Source organism: Lepidochelys olivacea, assembly GCF_965140295.1.
Source record: "Lepidochelys olivacea isolate rLepOli2 genome assembly, chromosome: 1".
In the NCBI taxonomy this organism is placed as follows: domain Eukaryota; kingdom Metazoa; phylum Chordata; order Testudines; family Cheloniidae; genus Lepidochelys; species Lepidochelys olivacea.
In genome coordinates this window covers 279,071,592-279,090,668 of record NC_140411.1, presented here as the reverse complement: position 1 = coordinate 279,090,668, position 19,077 = coordinate 279,071,592, and positions in this window count along the sequence as shown.

The window sequence follows — 19,077 nt, the reverse complement described above, 5'->3', positions numbered from 1 at the left end:
ATGAAGGATCTTTGCAATGGCGGCTAATTCAGCATGAGCCCCACCCCTTCTCCATCCCATCCCTTCACCTTCTTGGCCCACCCTGATCATCCCATAGAGATCTCTCATGGAGCAGCATGTCACACTGCACACTTTATGTCCCCCTGCAAGACCTGCTCCCAATCCTATTCACAGTAAAATCTCAGCAGTATAATATCTGAGTACCTCATAAACATTAATGAGCTGAGTCTCACAACCACTACGATAAAAAATTCTGCTGGTCTGTGACTGAGAATGAATATGGGATGTGATAAACACTATTCTCAGTTAACTGGATGTAAGTCTGGAGTTACTTTATTAGACTTCCAGTGTATCTGTCCTGATTTTTTTAAAAAAATTTCTACAGCAGCCCCATGAAAGGGAGTCAGCTCTGGAACTTTAAGATGTACTGTAGGTATTTTGTCACCATGGCTCAGGTAGTCACAGCTCAGACTACCAGATTCAGGACAAACTGCTGAAAAATAGGGCAGACTCACCCCAAACTGGTGGCTATTCCTCTATAAGATATACCAAGCCACTAACAAAAATAAACTTCTGTCTCACCACACTGGTTAACAAAAAATCAAAAATGCAGTCTCCTTAGGCATCCCAGTGCCCATTTCACCACCCAGACACTAGACTTTATGATGAGTGGTTAATGAAAACCAATTTCATCAAACCAAAGGGGGGTTCTGCTCTCAAAAGATCAGCCACATACCCAAGTCAATATTTAACTCGGATGTTACCCAATAATCATGCTGTTGCCACTCATTTAATAGTTACAATTTAAATTTTTATTTTTAAGAGGAAAAGAAATAGAGTTAAAATGGTTAATCATTTACATACAATCATTGCAAAGTTCTTATATCAGGTTTGTAGTAGTGATGGAATAAACTGCTAGTTTGCAAAAGTCTCTCTGGAAATTACACAGACAGCTTGGAGGTCATCAGTCCTTGTTTATAGCGTCCTTGTTAGAAAGCCAGTCCAAAGACATGAAGCAGGAAATGAAGACAAAATGGAAATGTTTCCAGGGTCTTTTATACCCTCTCCCATGTGGATGGAATTTTACTGTCCCAAACAAAGCTCTGAGTCTCAGTTAGTGGAAAATCACAGGCATAAGATGGAGTCCAGGGTCACATGAACAAGTTACATGCCGTTACATGGCTTTGATGACTCACTGGAGCAGTCATTGCCCACTTGAAGGAAGACATTTTCGTGGTGGGACAGGTTTCTTCTATGTCCCATTGTGAGAGTTAAGTGTTCTTCAGTGGGCCATCCACTTGAATAGTCCTTTCACAATTTGCTGGCTAGACTGGATGCAAATTACCTTGTGGGTATTATCCCAGGAGCAAACACATTTGAAATACAAAAAGACAAGGAGTACTTCTGGCACCTTAGAGACTAACAAATTTATTTGAGCATAAGCTTTCGTGAGCTACAGCTCACTTAATCGGATGCAATACATAGGTAGCGCAGTTTACAGGGAACTTAGGATAGAACCCCTTCCTCTGTTCAATGGCTACTTCCTTTGTCCCTTCTGGTGCAGTTAATCGAAAGACAGAGAAAGAGGGAGGAGGAGGGGGTGGGGGTCCGTTGGGGCATTTGATCCTCCTTTCTGTCGTTGAGTCCCCCTCTTGGAAAACATTTCCAGCTGATATTCAGGAGACAGAGTGTCTATATGTCAGGATATTCCCTGCTGGTTTTCCCACCTGTTTCCCAGTCCTTTGTCTCCCTTCCTGCTTGATGACTTTGTTTACTGCTTAAATGTAAATTACACAGAGTGTATGTTCCTTTGTTTGAGACAGACCTGTTTGCCAACCACCCTTTGGAACATGTGTTAATTACATCATACAGGGAAACTGTAACTTCACATATGGCGTTGCCACACATATTTTGTTAGGGCAATATCGACCAGCGAATTATGGGTCTTCAGATGATGCTTACGGGACATGCCTTGTACAGAGATTATTACAATAGTGTGTAGGGTGCGGACACGGGTACATTCTGTCACACTGCCATCCTGTACCTGTGCTGTGTATTCACTGTCAGGCTTGGCCTCTCTCTCACCTGAAGAGGCAGTCCTTTGGTTCCCATAGGCTCTGCCCACCAATCCCAGTTATCAAATATGCTGGCATTACATTCACTTTTTGTTTAAAAGCATAAAAGACAACTTGGTGTGAGGAGAGTCCTAGCTTCAATGCCAGCCTTGGCTCTTTAATCTTTCTTCCCCAGAGAGCAGCTTTCCAGCTCTCTCTTGAGATCTGTCTTTGTAGTGGGGATTGAAAACTAACTAAACTGAGCCTTTCTCTTTTAAATGTGGCAAACATAAATGCAGGAACCCAGATAACAGCTGGATGAGTGACAGGGCCAGGTATACAGTTGTATAGTTGTTTTATAAGCAGTTGTTTCACTAGAAGTTGTAGAGACATTTACGAGGTGTATTTAATGCGTCCAGTTGGTAATCTCGTAAATTTTCATTTTAATGCTATATCATTATGAGAGTCTGGAACTATTTCTATGTAGTATGGAAACCATGGGTGAACTACAGTTACATAATCAATATTCATAACTTTTTAGATCTGAAGATGATCATGCATATAAAGAGGATCAACATGCTTAGCAAATCATAATTTTTCCATTGACTCCTTACACGATATTCTTTGTACAAGATTTGTTGCGATTGTATAACAGTGGTAGCAACAATGATACACTGGTCATATTTCTATCATTCAGCATCACAGTAATTCCTTGTGCAGCTTCTTACAGCTGTGTTTTTGTTGATGCTGTAGATATAACTGGGTAACAGTTTAACTGTTCCAGGGTATAAATATATACAAAAGAAAATAATTATCTATTGAGCCATCCACACCAAGCCATAATTATCTATTGAGCTCCCACTGGACACTGTGCACAGTATGCTGTATGAACACAGTATATGAGACAGTCCCTGCCTTGAAGAACTCTGCCTATTTTAAGACAAGATTAAAGTACTGGATGAAACAAATTATGGGAGATAATGTACCTGTCTGATTATAGGCATTGCACCTGCTGTCTTAAGGAGGGCACTTTAATAATGGCCACTGGAGCCAGTAGATATCATGTTACAAGAACCTTTTGCAACCCTGACTTATGCCAATAACTCTGACAAGGGTGACCGTACATCCCGTTTTAGCCAGTACAGTCCCTTTTTTAGGCCCTGTCCCGGCCATCCCAACTTTTTTTTTTTTTTTTGGCAAAACTGGCATTTGGCCTGTTTGCTCTTTATCATCAGTTGACAAGAGACTGGACAAATGCCCAGTTTGTCAAAAAAGGTGGGGCGGGACCCCTAGTGGGTGCAGAGGAAAATGTGGGGGAGGGAGGAGTGGCAATGCCAGCCCTGCGCAAGAGGCCTGCCCCATGTGCAGGGGGGAGAGAGGGGCCTTGGACAGCCCTGCACATGGGCATGCAGCAAGGGAGCTTGGACCACCAGCCCCAAGTGTGGGCATGCGGCGGGGAGGCTCGGATCACCAGCCCTGTGCACAAGGCGGAGAAGGGAGAGTTCAGACTAGCCTTACATGCAGGGGGGAGAAGGGAGTCACAGGGGGGTGGCAGGTGGCTTGGGTGGCCTCACGCGTGGGGGGGTGGCAGGAAGGGAGGGGGACTTCAGCCCAGCCCCATGCTGGCACGAGGCAGGGAGGGCTTGGGCCGGTCCCATGCGGCCCAGGGGTGTCACCCTAACTCTGACCCTCTGCAGGTGACTGGGGTCAGATTATGAAGTCTAGTGTTTTACCAGCACTCCTGTGCGTCACACTAGTATTAGGACATCGTACAGAAGGACAGGGTGTTTCCAGTGATTGCTAATAGGAGAATTCCAAAGCTTTATCTAAAGTAAAGAAAATGCACAAATATTTGCCAAATGCAATGTGTTAATTTAGAAACAATCTCAAATGCACAATCCAAATGTAGCTCCTGCCAATGTTCTTTGACACACACTTTCCTCCTCCCCCTCTCCCCCACAGTAAAATTGAGGAATTATCTGGATAAATAAACGATCCCTCCCCCATTCAACAGTTTACCGTACATGATCTTGGTTGATTTGAATGGAGGGGCATAGAAACATATCACCCCTCCACTGTTCCAGAAACATTTATCCTTAGCCTTACTTTAAGAGTAATGTAAGAGTTGGATTTTGGTTGGGATACAAGCCATGGATCTTTTATTTAAAAAATAAAAATGTTTAAGAGCCCCTGGCCAGTCCAACTTTCATTGTGGGGAAGCCCAGAGATCTGAATCTATGTAACACTTAATTTAATTTTGTGAAGGATTTCAGAAATAATCATTGTCTCCTGCTCTGACATCCCATTCAAAACAAACCCAAGTGAGTTAAGTTCCAAAAGCTTCACTTTTTATGTCCAGGTTGGAATAAGTAATCTTCACTCAGTCAGACTTGTTATAGCTTCCTAATCCCTTTGCAGAACATTTCTGACTTCTTCTGCACTGTCTGAAGAAAAAGTGAAGCTGGAAGTTAGCTGGTCGTATGGATAACCCATTTGAAGTTGCTTTTTCCTAGTTTCTGGTCCTAGGCATAGGCATTTCCCCTCTAAGATTTGTTTCCAAACATGCTTTTTAATAAGACAATCAATACACCGTGGTCTGGAGAAGAAAGCTGAACCATATCCTGCCCTCCCTATATTTTGTTCACTTTGAAGACATCTATCTTTCTATTTTCATGAAAGTCTCTCACAAGTCGCAAATAAAACATTATTTTGTTCATCCATTGTCCTCTCCCTTCTTTGCAGCAATGACTTCATAGACAGAAACTACTACAATGTAAACTATGCTGTATCTAATGACAAGGAGGGGGTAAATCATTAATGCATTCCAATGAAGTGAGCTGTAGCTCACGAAAGCTTATGCTCAAAGAAATTTGTTAGTCTCTAAGGTGCCACAAGTACTCCTTTTTTAAAGCTATCTCAGTCACTGCTATTTCCCTTCAAAGTGTAAAGAGCTACACACCTTTTAAAAAGTATCTCTCCATTTCTCTTAATTATTTTATCCTTGTCAACAATTATTTTTATCTTTAACAAGAAATTAGTAGTTAAAACTGAAGTACCCCTCTGTTAAATTGCTTTTGCAAAATAATTCTCTATTGCTTTCTTTGCCTCCTGTACCTGATTTGTGAGCACAGAACACATGCTTCATTAGTCCTTTTCCCAGGCTAAGTATCTGTTGTTCCAAATATAATGTAAAGCAAATCACTTTTTAATGGTCAAGTTGACTAGATAGGAAATGTCATAGCTCTAACAAAAGCTTGTAGTTAATTAAGCCAATTAGCACTTGATATAGGTACTTCTGGAAAGCTAAAACCCAAGAATAGCTCTCAGGAGATGGCAGGAGACTTTTTTGTAGACAGAAATGTTATGGAAGGGAAGGGAAACAGGAAGAAGTTTAAAGAGTGTCAGAGTGTTTTAAAATGTGTTCACTTTTTTTCCAGCATACATCAGTCTGCATTGCACTTCTGTGTTTAGAAACAAAAACCAAAACATAGTATGTCTTTGTTTGAGAAGACAAAGCTGGATTTTTAACTCAGAAGACTAGGAATAAGACTTCTATCAAGAGCCTGCTGATCTTGTGAAATTAACTGAACTGTTAATTGCACTTTTGACTGCCTTCCAAAAGAAGATTTTTGACTGCTTGTCACTGTTAAGACATAGCAATTCATTCTATTCTCTATTGACCTTTCAGCAGAGAGCAAAAAAAGAAAAAAAGGTTTTTGAGCCTTCAAAATGGAAACGCACCAGATTCTCTCTAACCTTCAGTTTCCCAAAGAAATGAGTAGCCCTGGGATTTAACCATGTTATAGATAGCCCATGAGATATACAAGGTATTTACAGTCTCAGAGCAGAAGTTGTTCCAATTTTCCAGAGGTTCTCCTAAACTTGGTTCATTAACGTGTATTTAATGAGACATGATGTATCTGTTATAATACATATTTATTTCAGTCTACATGATATTTGGCTTTCATTTGTGAGGAATTTCTGAACGTTTTATAAAGATGAAATAAATCCTTTACAGTCAGTCTTTACATACATTTGGACATTAGCACTTGTTTACTGTATACTTGTTCTGTAGATTTTTGGGTTTGTTTGTTTCACTCGGAAGTGGAAAGTTACTCTCATTGATCCAAATAAAGTAGATTTAGATTAGCTCAGTGAGTTATATAATGTCTATCAAAAGTTATTTGATTTTATTTAAAAACAAGGAGCATATGCATGGAGGGGTGGGAAGGTGTCAAACCTACTGAGAGAAAATTAAACAAATGGGGAGGGGCTTTTTGGCTCTATTCTTTCTTTTGTGCTCACAAAGGGAAATAGCTAACTACAAATGAAAAGTTCAGTCTAGAAAATTAACATCCTTTTCACTATTTTTTCATTTCTCTCTCATGGATCTATTGCAATCTTTTCATTGATTGTTCCCTGAATTTATGTTCATGCCCTACATATTGCTCTGTCCCTCCCTCAGCTCGTTTCAGAAAGCAAAATTTAGGCCCTGATCCTGCAATCAGCTCTGCAGGGCTGGATCCTTGTATCCTCATGGACTCGCATTTATTTCAGAGGGACTGTGGTTGGGTGCAAAGGTCCACCTGCATTAACACCACCCCTGGGGCAGGGAAGGAGCTTCCATCTCCCTGGCCCCTTACATAGGGCTTTGTGTGGGGAGAAGGAAAGAATATGGCTTTTACTTTCACTAGAAAGGACCTCCTCCCACCAAGAGGTCTAAAGCCTTGAAATTGTTTGTATATGTTTATATTGTAAAAGTCATATTCTACAATAACACGCTTAAAACAACAAGAAAACATAATAAAACTCAATAACTATCTAGGCGAGAACTTTGCTGATTCTAACTTCACATATCTAAATGCTTGATAACTCTCTCCAAAAAATGTGGACACTTTCATGAACTTCTAAGTATAGACATCACAGCCGGAAGCTCTAATGAGCTCTCATGTTATTAAGACTTCACTACTTTAGCAAAATATGCTACAGCCCAAGTACTAGGGCTGAAATCCTGGCTCCCCTGAAATCAATTACTTTAATAGAGTCAGGATTTCACCTTTGTAGGTAGTAAGTATTATAAGCAATTTAAAATGAGCTACACTTGTCAAAATAAATAACGTTCATATTGTGATGCTACATGTTTATTGAAAGGGGGGATTTCTTCATGAATGACTGAGTTCTGCAAAGTGCTAAATACCCTCAACTTCTATTATGTATATCTATCTGTTTACTGTTGCCTTAAACTTAGACTGTAAGCTCCTTGGGGCAAGAAAGGTCTTTTTTGTTTTGTGTTTGTACAGTACCTAGCAATCTTTGTCCATGACTGGGTCTTCTAGGCACTATCATTATACAGATAAATAATTATAATTAATCTTGACTTCAATGAAAATTGCGGGCACCCAACATTTTGCAGGATCAGGGCCAGAATTTGGTTATTCGTAACTGGTTTCTTAAGCCTTGCCAACAGTCACAAGTGGCACCGGTATTAGCTAAAATTGTTTATGTTTATTTCATTAAACCAGTGCAAACCCCTGTGTGGACACACTTAAATCAGTTTTCAGAGTGGTAGCCGTGTTAGTCTGTATCAGCAGAAAGAACAAGGAGGACCTGTGGAACCTTAGAGACTAACAAATTTATTTGAGCATAAGCATTCGTGGGCTAAAGCCAGCTTCATCAGATGCATGAAGTGGAAAATACAGTATGAAGATATATATATATAGAGAGAGAGAACATGAAAAAATGGGGGTTGCCATACCAACTCTTAACGAGACCAATTGATTAAGGTGGGCTATTATCAGCAGGAGAAAAAAAACTTTTGTAGTGATGATCAGGATGGCCGATTTCAAACAGTGGACAAGAAGGTGTGAGTAACAGTAAGGAGGAAATTAACATGAGAAATAATTTTTAGTTAGTGTAATGACTCATCTATTCCCACTCTTTATTCAAGTTTAATTTAATGGTGTCCAGTTTGCAGATTAATTCCAGTTCTGCTGTTTCTCGTTGGAGTCTGTTTTTGAAGTTTTTTTGTTGAATAATTGCAACTTTTAGGTCTGTAATAGAGTGTCTAGGGAGGTTGAAGTGTTCTCTGACAGTTTTTTAATGTTATAATTCTTGACGTCTGATTTGTGTCCATTTATTCTTTTGCGTAGAGACTGTCCGGTTTGACCAATGTACATGGCAGAGGGGCATTGCTGGCACATGATGGCATATATCATATTGGTAGATGTGCAGGTGAACAAGCCTCGTGGCTATCAGAGTAAACGATGAAAATAGAGTAAAATACAGGTAAATGATAAAGGAGGAAGTCATTAGGGAAGAAAATATTTCAAGCTGCTGAGTGGGAAATTAGAATCAATACAAGGTAAAAAAACCCAAAAATATTAAAAACTTTTACCTATTTATTTTAACTCTATTGCACATCGACTCCATTGTTTGCTGCTTCTAATACCACCTGTTCTCGTTCCCTAGTGTCCTAGACTATTGTTCAGCTGCTTTACATCTGGATCCATTGCATGTTAAGGATCCTATTTGGCACGGATGGGGAGGGGAAATGGGTTTATCCCTATGGATTTGCCTCTATTTGCTTCCTTGCCAACCCCAAAGGTGATACTACTGATTGTCTGAGGAGGAACCCATCCAGACCACTTTGAGCATCAGCCAGAGGGAAACTGCTCAAGAATTTTGTGTAATAGCCCTTGGGAACTGATGCCCCAGGACTCCCAACACCTGTTGTTTTGGGGGAGCTTGGAGGCTGAATTTGGATGGCTCTTCTGCATAGCAGAGCTAACACTAACCACTGTGATGCCATTAAATCACTGGCTCTCTTTTCATATTGACTGACTTTAGAGGTCAAAGGTTGAAATGAACAAATGTTTTATTCCATTGTGGCTTACACCACTATGTTATCTTTATTTCCAGGTGTCTGGGTTTTCTAAACTTCCCATCTGCCATGAATCTTTCTTATCCAGCTTTCCAACTGAAGCGGTTTTGAGTCAATCTGAAATGTAGATGCAACAAGATAACTGGGGCTCTGCTGCTGTTCATATCATATAGTTCTATCTGTTAATGAATCTATATTGTGGTGTGGAGGAACCAAGAGACGACATAATTTTCCATCAAGGCCTACCTATCTTATCTGCACAGGGGCTGAGATGGGCTAATTTTGGAATATGATGGAGGAGTTTTGGTTTATTTAAAGTGTGTTTAAACACATTGGCAACATCCTTAATTCAAAAAGGGGGGCCCTTTTAAAACTGACTTAACGTTAATTCTAAATGAAGGAGTCTGCCTCCTAAAGAGTTTGACTTGAATGGTCTACTGACTGCAGGATTTCATGGTGGGTGACAGTAAAGCAAGACATGGTTTTAATTGAAAACATCCAAGGTGGTAATTTTATCACATTGACACACATCATCATGCAATACAATTACAATTATCTCATTACCCTAATGGAAATTACATACTGTCTTTATGTCTACTCAAATGTTGTTGCAGAGGATTGTGTTCTACAATGTTATTTTTGACAGGTACTTCATGAAACATTCATCGGCAGTACATCATAATTCTACTTATTTTCATGTGTATTGAATCCTTGAGCTCCCTGAACTCTGAGCCAAGAAGCACTCCAGTTAGGACACCTCCTGGGAATTTGACCTGAGACTACCAACTCATTTCACATAGGCTATTAAATTGCTGTAAAATGGTAACAAAGTTAGGGCTGAATTTTAACTCTTTCTTGACCTCTCTCTGAATGACTTTCTCAGGTTAGAGACCTGAACCATCAAACTCTCGGTGATGGACAATTAATATTCTAGACCGGACTATCTGTCATCTGGCTGAGATTTAACATGCGTATATATGATAACATTTTTTTTAAGTCAAAGAAAGAGAAGCAAGGGGGAAGAGGAAAAGATTTTTTGGAATCAAGTTTCCGCGCATGGATATGGAGCAGAGGATATCTACAAGTTACCAGAGAAGGGACAACATCCAGAAGAGAGTGTATTGGTAATTAATAGTGCTGCAGATTTGTCAGGACATTTTGTGTCAAAAATATCACAAAGCAGTTACATTAAAAATCACAGGCTTTGGGAAATAGTGTGCAAAATCACAGCAGCACCCTTTAAACTGGGGGGGGGGGCACATGGGAAGGGGGGGATCTTGTCCTGTCCCCTGGGTGTGAGTACAGTACAAGCCCTCCCCTGCACTCACTCCATACCCACAGCTGCTGTGCCGCAGGGTTGTCCTGGCTCCGTTGGCTCCGGCCACAGTGGGCAGGTAGGGCTCTTCGCCCCCCACCCCCAATGGTGCTTGAACCTGTCCCCTTCCTGGCCCTGGTGCTGCTAGATCATCTGTCCCGAGCTGAGCTGTGGTGGCAAAAGTGGTTAGCCATGGCCTGGGTGCTCCCCCCCCCCCCCCAGCACCCCGCCTCCCACCAACTCTGTAGCCTATGGGATCACAGACACAAGAAGAGAGCTGCAGCTGTAGCCCTGTAGCATAAAAATTTATTACAGCAATGAAAGGAGTTCTTCCATCACTATAGTAAATCCATCTCTTTGGCCTGTGATCTAGGAAGGAGTTAAGCTAAAGTACAGAAAGGGGAATGTAACAGCAATTGTATACGATTTGCTCAGTAGCCTGGCACAGCAGGGTTTCTCCTTTGCCTCAGCATTTTTCCCTTGGGTGGTGGGGAGCCTGGAGTAAATCAGTCTGACTCTGGAGGATTTTTCCTCTTTGCTCAGGTTTTATTTTTCCTTATTTATATGGTGGGCCTCAGGGTAGGCCCAAGACATTCTTTTAAGCAAAACACCCACACTTCAAACCCAACACAAACAGAAATTCTTTCCCTTGCACCCATTCCAGGGTCCTAGTTGCCAGCTCTTCCCCAAGCAACTGTTAACTTGGGGCAGGTCTACACTAAAAGTGCTATATCGTCACAGCTGCATCTATGCAGCTTCACCATTGTAGTGTGTCTGGTGAAGACACTTTATGCCAATGGAAGAGCCCTCTCCCATCGGCATAATTACTCCACCTCTGTGAGAAGCGGAAGCTGTGTGGATGCTCTCCTGCTGACATAGCACCAGTGTAGACAGCACTTAGGTCACTGTAACTTGTGTCACTGGGGGAAGAGGGGAGGCCTTTTTCACACTCCTGAGCGATACAAGTTAGATCGACTTAAGCAGTAGTGTAGACCTCCCTTAGCTTCTTTTCATGCAGGGAGGGAAGACAGCCTTCCTCCCAGGGGAAATCTTTCCTTCCTGCTGCCACCACCCCTGCTGTAGTTTGTTTCTCATCTCTCTCCTCTCTCACACACCAGAAGGGGTTTTTTTAAAGGTCACTGGCAGCCCTTAACTGCTTTCGATGTCTCTAGTTTACCTGAGGTAACCTTTTTTCAGCTCAGAGGGAACAGAGCCATCATCATTCTAGGGCTGACATATTTGCCCTCCACCACTCTCGTATCTGTCAGTTCTGTCACGCTGGTTATAATTACATTATTGCGTCCTATTCTCCACCTCTAACTCGCCCTGTTCAAAGTAAGTATAAGTTAATACTGCAGTGAACCACTTTAACTTCTGCTTTTCTGCAGTGACTGTTGCCATGGGAGCATTTCATGAACAGTTTCTTCGCAGTTGTGCCTCTGCTCCAGTCCAACATGTCCTTCCCACATTCTTCTCAAAACCCAGGCACTAGAGATCCCAAGTGCACAGTGTCTATATGAAGGGGGTTTGTGTGAGCCCAGGGCAGGAAGGAACACAACAAAAGCCCTACCTCCTTTCTCCTCTACCCACTTTATGAGGTTTGGAGTCATTCCACCCCATTTTGCCAAAGAAATATTTCATTTTTTTCCTAAATGTGAAATTCCTCCCCTACTACATTACTCTGCCTCAAGGCCCAGGATGTGTGTATAAATACTGTTGCCTTTTTTTGACATAAGCAGCTAGTCAAAACTTGGGGCCCTGGGGATGTTCCAGTTGGGAGTAGAAATTGGTGGTAGTCAGGTATTTCTTTGATGCAGTTTTGTTTATTTACAATGAACATACAAAGTCTCATGTCTCTGGATCCAAGAAGGAATCAAGTTGCAGGCAACAGTTTCTTTTGCTTATGACACCAAGAACCAGGGCCATAGCCAAGGCAGGTAGGGAAGCTGCCCAGACCAAAAGCCATGGGGGAGGGAAAATGGGGTGGAGAAATTAAGGGGAAAAATTAGTAGGGGATGCAAATATGCTTGCTCACCTCAGGCACTAAAATGTCCTAGTTACAGCTCTGCCAAGAACACTCTTTTCAGCCTACACTCCTGACCCAAGAACATCTTCCAAGGTTTCTTCCAGGGTCAGACAGCATGCTTTCAGCTACTCCTTCCGGCTGTCTGGCTGCCTCTCAGTCTCTCTCTATTTCTGTCTGTTCTGCCTACATACACATTCCTGGTCATGACTCCATTTCCAGTCAAACCCTATGCCCACAACCTGGTGTTAGTTAAGCTCCTAGGCAGACTGTATGAGGCCTTGTTTTAGATATGGCCCTGTGACTGGGGGTCTCTACTCACCATTAGGACAGCACCATCTCCTGGGTTAGGGTAACCAGGCTGCCACTTCTTCCTGTGGTTGTACTCTGCCATATTGTCTCTTTTGCCATCTGCAGCCTCCTCTTTGTGACTTGGTCCTCCAGCTAGGTCATTCAACATGGTTTCCCCTTCTGGGGTATCAAAGTCTTCCAGCACGAATTGTCCCAGACAGTCTGCTCTCCTGGCACTTCTGGTCTGTGCCACTTCCCCAGTGGCTGGTAGGGGAACCCAGGCCCACCCTCTACTCTGGGTTCCAGCTCACGTCAGCAGCCAAGGTCTGCCCTATCCTGTACCTTGCTGCTTTTCCCCGAGCCTTTCCTACCTTTCGGGCTCTCCCCCTCTTCTGGGTTTGCCAGCCTTAACTCCCTGCCTCCAGGAAGTAACTATAGACTGCCCTCCAGAGTCTCAAACACACCTCCCTTCTCCCAGGGAGTGACTGCAGACTATCTCCCTGCCAGCCCCTGTGACACTGCACCCCATATTCTTCATAATGATATTATTATGATATGATTATGACATAGTTATGATGTATTTTATGCAAGATAAGTCATGTGAGATGTCATTGGAAAGGTTATGATTTGCTGAATATGATTGTCCAATTTGTATGCATGTATCACTTTTGTATCTGAAGTTATGAACATTGACTATGTATCTGTATTTCACATGTAGTTACACCTGGGTAATGCCCACTAGATAAGATGTTTTCGTTCTAGACAGTGGCTGGGTAATGGGCCATTAGGAAAACAATAGGCCTTAGAAAAAGCTTATCTCCCACCTGGGGAGCCTTCCTGAGGATGCTACAGATAAACTCCAAGTAATGGTTGCTATGACTCTACAAAGACATGTGATGTGACCACATGTCTCTAAACTCCATCTTGGGATGTCAGGTTGAAGCATGGAGGACTTTGCAGCTTGTCATAGCAGTACAGTGTAAAAGGGAGCCCAGGCTGGTGACTCAGGGGGGTGCAGTGGTATCCCAGTTCCAGGTGGCACCTCAGGGGGAAACCCTCACCTCCCTCACTGAATCAATCCCTGCTCTCTGGCTCCTCCTCCAGGTGTAGCCTGGGGAGTTCACTGGCCCATCTGACCACCTTAAGCCCTTCAAGTCTTGTGTGGGGTGGACACCCCATCAGGCCCCTTAAGTATTTCTTATAACTATCTTAAGTGAAGGGTATGCTCAGACACCAGTTTTAACCCAGCTCATAACAACACAATGGAGATTCTGTGCTGTGCCTTTAATTCTCCTGTGTGCCTTTCTGACCCTGGGTTACTCTGGGGGCTGAAGAGGCCTTCCATATAATTTAGACAGCCCTGTGGTCCTGTCTGGGGGTATGTCTACACTGCAGCGGGAACTATGATTACAGCTCACATAGACAATCCCACACTAACTTAATCTATCTAGTATGGTTGAAAATAGCAGCAACACTGCAGCAGCATGGTCTGTACAAGCCTATTTTCGACCCAAGGTATATATTCGCATTGCTAGCTTGCACTAAGCCCCATGCCTCCACTGCTATTTTTAGAAAGATTAAAGGTAGTGCAGGTAAGACTACCTAAAATGCAGTCACACCTTCAACTGCAGTAAAGACATACCTTCTTTTACAGCAGGCTGCCTTGAGGCCACAGCACTGCCTGGAATCTTCATAGTGCTGTGTTTTGCAGCCCTGCCCCTAACACAGTCCTCCCACCCCTGCTCTACCTCCCTACACGTGGATTTGTAAATGGGTCCTCAGAGGACAACCTTAGAGCTGTTCCCACAGCGGCTGCACCTGGGAATCCTTTATGCCACTCCAGCCCTTTTACCTGGGCTTGGAGCAGGGATGAGGATCTCACACATTGGTATTATAACTACTGAATATTTCAGGTGTGTGATCTCAAAGTAGTGGTAGAGTGATCACACCTACAAAGTTTGAAAACTTTTTACCACTGGTATCAACAATCCTTATTATAGCCCCAGTCCAGCACAATACTTGTGTTTCAAGTACATTGACTTGAACTGAACTGCTCCTATACTTAAGTACTTTGCTGAACTGGGGCTTTTGTGAATAAGAAATATCTCTCAAGCCAATGAAAGCTTTCCAGTGGTAGAAACTTCGCAAGTGTGATCACTGTAGATGATATCAAAACATCTCTGTAACAAAGTAACTTAAGGCATGTCTACACTACAGTGGCATAGCTACAGCGCCGCAGCTGTGATGCTGTAAGCAGCATAGTGTGGATGCTTCCCACATTGATGGAAGAGGTTTTCCCCCCTCAGTGTAGTTAATCCACCTCTCCTAGAGACGGTAGCTAGGTTGACAGAAGAATTCTTCCATCAACGTAGCTGCATCTGCACCAGGAGTTAAGTCAGCCTCACTCCATTGCTCAGGGTTCACAATTTTTCACAGCCCTAAGTAACATAGCAAGGTCAATCTAATTTTTAAGGGGGAGACCAGGCAAAGACCCAGATCCACAAAGGTATTTAGGCTCCTAACTTCCACTGATTTCCTGGAAGAGAGGAGCTCAAATATTTTTGTGGAGGAGGGTGCTAATCAATGTAATTTATGGATCTAGAGTTGTTCCTAGAGCTGGGGGGAAAACAAACGAAAACACAAACACGTTGAGAAGTTTTCATTCCAAAGGGATTGGAAAAGCTCTGATTGCAAATGTTTGAAACATTTTTACTGACTATGTTTGGTTTAGAAAATACTTGCATTTCCCCTTTCCGCTCTTTCTTCCCCATTTGCCTCTTTTGCCACTGAAAGCCGGGGGGAGGGGGCGGGGGGCGAGAGAGACACAACACTCTGTCTCTCTCTCTCACACACACACAACCCCCCCACACACATACACACACACTTTCCAACCTACATCTGAATCTTTGAACATTTTAAGCTTATGGAATTTAGAATTAAAAGTGCTGGTAAATAGATTTAATATTTTTGCTAAAGAAATAAAATTGCAGATACTGTAGTTCTACAGCATATACCAAGTTTTGTCTACATAAACATCTGAAGCAGCCAAACATCTGGGGTTACAATGGAGACAGAATTTTAGCTGAAATTATATAGTGTCATTATAAATCTTTGAAACGAGACACACACTCTTTGATACACAGTGTTATTTCTTGAAGTCAGGGTATTATTGTGTGTGTAAGCAGCTGGTTAAGAGACTGTCTCTAACTAGTACTAGCTACCACTTCTAAAACAATACTTTTTTGTTCATAACTCCACCATAAACTGCGTAATATATGGAATAATTGCAATGCTTTGCTTTGTTGAAACTGTTATTTCCTATAGCATGAAACAAGCAGTAGAGGTCACTATCGCCCATGTTCCATCAACTTGCAAAATGATACAGCTCGGAGACTGACTGGATAACGGTTCAGATAAAATAGATTTAAACCAAACCAAAAGATCATGAGTTGTTGGTAGTAAATGGCTGTATTTGGGTAGAAGCATATTAATAGCACATATTAATGTGGTGCTTCAGAGACAAGAATACAGACACAAATGATCCTGATGAACTAATCAGTTCAAGATGTTTGATATTAATTTGAAAGGGGCATTTCTTAAACTATATGCAAACTCTCTCTGCTTGTTTCAGTACCCTTTACTAATCCCTGTATTATTCCATTACCAGTGAAAGAAACAATCTTAGCGTATCATGGATGATCAACACCCCAAAAGCCACATAGTCCCTTAATGGAAATTGAACTCCTAATTTTTAGATATACAGTAAAGCCTGGTCTCCACTATGGAATATTACTGTATCTGAACATGGTTATGAACAATAGTGTGAACCGACATGGCACTGAACACAGCATAACAGTCAGTGACTATCAGAGTAAGCCATGATGTCGGCTAACAGTGATTAAACCTCATGGCTTGTCCTGTCCTCTGCTAACCACTAAGCTGCATTCAGACATGGTAAAAATTTTGTAGCTGTTCTGGCAAATAAAATAGTGTGGACCAGGCATAGCAGTGAGCTTAAGACCCACAATATGGTGCAAAGCCACTGGTTAATTGCACTAGTGCATGCCTTCCGTCATACAATATGGTTTAAGATACTATGTGATATCCTAAATAATGCAATAAACATATAAATTAACTATTTAAACCTATAGGGCGAAATCCTGGCCCCACTGAAGTCAATGGAAACTTTACCGTGGACTTCAATGAGGCCAGGCTTTCACCCTACTCTCTGTATGGATATGCATCTGTAGAAAATCATTCTTATTCTGCTGTCATTAAGGCAGTGTCATTGTTTCCATTATAAACCATTCTTTTCAGGGTTATACTCCATAGATCTGACTAAGTCTGAGACTAAGTCTGACTAAGTCTCAGGATAGGAAGGAATTGCCCCCCCCCCCAAAATAGATAAAATAATTTTGGCCATTTTTTAAGCAATAAGACTACACAATAATTTGTAAAGGTTAAGTCATTGCAGATGCTTTTCTAATTCTCTCTGACTTATATGTAATACACAAAATGCCTGTTTCTGAAATTATGCCAGTTATTAGTCCATAATGTGCAATATATTCCTTTCATTATGGTCTGTTGGAAAAAAAAGGATTGTTTGTTAAATTATCACAATCTTATTTAAATGATGGCAGTAATGGTTGTGAAGACATTGCATTGTCTATGTAGTATTCTATAGCCTGTGTAAGTAAAAAGCATTTTACATGTGATCTCTGCTACCATTCACTTGGATTAAAGGGTCTTTATTTTTTAAATTAAGCTTAAAATAAGAACAAGAAAAATCAGACTCAACAGTTAGTCAAGGTGTGGCTTCAAATAATAAAAATGAGGAGATTTACAGTTAAGGCTGGAACTCTGTCCTTAGATCATGTTGTGCTTAGACACTGATACAGCCTTCATGCAGCAACCAGGGCCCCAGAGAACAGGGAATGACCCTTTGAGCATCGATAACAAGACTTAAGGAGGTGACTGAAGGGCTACATTTCAGCCTTAATTCTGAATTTTATGGCTGCTATTAATTTGAGACAGACCCTTACAGATATTTAAACATCATTTGGATGTGTGATTTTTAAAAAAATATAAATAGTGACTGTTTTATATTTGTATTGTGTTAGAGAGCAAAGAGGGTGCAAAGATGAGAATAGTTCACTTTCAACCACTCAGATCTATACCTCCCTAAACGCTTCTATTTGTCTATTACAAAAACCTCATTCTTCATTCTACTGGAGTGTTCCCTTCAGTGAAAGTAAAGCTGGTACCAGTGTAGAATCTGTTAATAAACATTTAATATTTGTAGTAAACAGCTGGTGGGATCCTTCTCTCCAGAATTAAAGCTAGGGGCATGTGCAGAAGAGCCCCTAGATCATGCACAAGGGGACCATCCAGACACACACTTCCTTCCTCCCAGAATGAAAGGTCTGTCCCCCACCTTTCTTGCTTGGGTCTTAGGAGGAGGTGGTGGTGTGGGTCCTAGCTGGGAGAAGGGGTGGAGATGGACGGGTGAGGGGGGAGCAGGAGTGGTGGGCTGAGGTTTGGGGAGCACACATTATCACCCATTCATTCCTGCAGAGATTCTCAGACGGTTCTGAGGGCAGCCTGGGGCCATAAGGGTTTTTAATTCTGAACCCCCTTGGAGGTCTTAGGGTCAACCAGAGGGAATCCCAGGTAGCACAGCCACAACAGAGCCATGTTGCCAAGGACCACAGAGATATCTTTCACTAGGACCCTCTCCCACAGGTTTATCACAAGAGGTGAATATTTGGCCCAGCAGTTGTAAAATACTGTCTTCTAAAAATAAGTCCTTTTGAACTTAATGGGATACTACTGAAATTAAATGGGTTTCTATCAAAATTACTCTTTAACATAAATTATTGGAATAATTTCCATAGAAATAATTGCTATAGAATTTTTACATCAACCTCTAGATTTTAATAGAGAAATGTATCAATGCTATTAAAAAAAGATCTTTCTTTTTTAACTTCAGTACGGCTTTTCCATAAAGGGAGAAGAAAGGTAATTCACTTCTGAAATGATGCAATCATTCTTCAGCATGATGACAATTCTGATAATTATTTAAAATTTTTCCAGGAATGCACCTCATACCCTCAAACCAGTCAATATTAATATATTCTATGTGTTCACCCAAATGAATATATATATACTGTGACGGAGTCAGACCAGAAGGATATAAGAGAGTGGTCCTATTGGGATCCAGGAGGTATATCAGCCTCAGAATGAACAGGTCCCTGTTCCTGGATAGCCAAACAAAGGCTACTCCAGGCCAATCAAGACACCTGATGCCAATTAACCAATTAAGGTCATTAGGCTAATGGAGACAGGTGGAACCAATCAAGGTCTCATTCAGACTGCTTAAAAGCTCTTCTTTCCAGTTCCCTTGAAAAAAAGCCAAGGTGAAAGGAGCTGGAGGAGGACGCATTGCTGTATCCTGAGGTAAGGGTGAAGCTAGGAAGAGGGGACCACGGGGAAGTGGCCCAGGGAATCAAAGCAG